Raw genomic sequence first — 1779 nt, 5'->3', positions numbered from 1 at the left:
GCGACGCGCGGGAGCGCGCACGCCCATCCCCACGTTACCTGACGGGGCCAGCCGTGCGCGTCCCCGCGCCGATCGAAGCGCCGCCGCGCTCTTCTGAGGGAAGGGAGGGGGGTAAAAGAAAAAAAAAAAGAAGGAAAAAAAAAAATCGCCGGCGCGCGCAGGCGCGCAGACTCCCCGGCGCAGCCGTTGGGTTTCGAAAGTGGCTCGCGCTCCGAGGGGGGGAAGACACGCCCACCGGCCTCGGCCACGCCCACTCCGCTTGGCCAAGCGAGCCTCGGTTGCCCCGGGATGTTGGCGCATGGGATGATGGGCGTGGTAGTCCGCGGAGGAGGCGGGATATATGGCCTTCTGGGGCTGGAACCACAGCTGGGGTTGGTGGTGGCACAAGCCAGGATCATCATCATCCCTATGCTCACCTGGATCCCAGGGTGGTTTAGCAGTACCTATCCCGGTTAGGGAGAAGCCAGGATGCTCTGTGTAACCTGGACCCTTCCACCGACTTCACAACAAGCCTAAGCCAATTAAGTGTGATCTTGGTTTGTACTTTGTGCCGAAACCATCATTTGGCTGAGTTTGGGCAAGGATCCTATCCCATCAACCAGTGTTTTTCTCAACCGGAGCAACCGAAAGAGGTGTGGACTTCAACTCCCAGAATTCCCCAGCTGGGAATTCGGAGGGGGGGCCAGCCAATAGTTCCCTAGCTGGGGAATTCTGGGAGTTGAAGTCCACACCTCTTCCGGTCGCTCAGGTTAAGAAGCACTGGTTGATGGGATAGGATCCTTGCCCAAACTCGGCCAAATGGTGGCAGTACAAACCAAGGTTCCCCAGCTGGGGAATTCTGGGAGTTGAAGTCCACACCTCTTCCGGTCGCTCAGATGGACAAACATCACCTTAAGCCATGATTTATGACTCACAGTGGCTGCTCTACATTTTACACCAACACTAGCCCATGATTTGGCTCGATTTATTTAACTCCATAATTCACGTAACAACTGCAGTGATTCACTCAATGGTGGTAAAAATGTCATAAAATCAGGTGCAAGTCACTTAACCACCTGCTTAGCAAAGGAAATTCGGGTCCCAATTGTCATAAGTCGGGGACTACCTGTATTGTTGTGCCAACTTCCTCCTAGGAGGTGTTAGCACAGGCCATTTTAAGTAAGGAGCAACTTTTTCTAATTAACGGATTCAATTAAAAAACAGCATTTAATTTAAAGATAGTCTGAATTCTCACAATGAGTGAGTTCGAAGCCTGTGTTTTTTTTCCTCTAAACAAACAGCAGAGAGATGTCAACCTTTTGAGATTTACCAGAATTTTGCTGTGCTCAATTTTGAAAGAAATGCAAGTCATAACCTCTACAGATACCAGTACCTCTATTTATCATCCTTTGGCAGTTCAGGTGATTTTGTCACTGGGAATTTCTTCTGGAGATTGCTGGTTCTGATAATGTAAGGGTCTGACGTTCTATTTTCGTTTTTTTCCGCTGAAAACTCTACTTATTATTTTTTTTAAAATAAGAAAATGCAGTCTATCTTATCAGCTTTTCCCCTTCCCATCATTATTATCCGGGCTTGCATTTATGCATGGTTTTAAATCTTTGCAAAATGCAAAGCAAGAAAAGGGAAACAAGGAATTTTCTAAACACCTAGCAACAACCTCAGGGCCTCAATGCATAAGAATTTATTGGTGATTTAAATGCTTAGAAACCTCTTGCATTTAAAAATACTGCTATTTTCTGAATGTCTGGCTTGAAATCCAGAAGCCAAAATCTCTTCCCT

Source organism: Pituophis catenifer, unplaced genomic scaffold, assembly GCF_029215685.1.
Source record: "Pituophis catenifer annectens isolate HBS135680 unplaced genomic scaffold, rPitCat1.0.hap2 SCAF_16, whole genome shotgun sequence".
In the NCBI taxonomy this organism is placed as follows: Eukaryota; Metazoa; Chordata; class Lepidosauria; order Squamata; family Colubridae; genus Pituophis; species Pituophis catenifer.
This window is presented reverse-complemented; position numbering follows the sequence as displayed.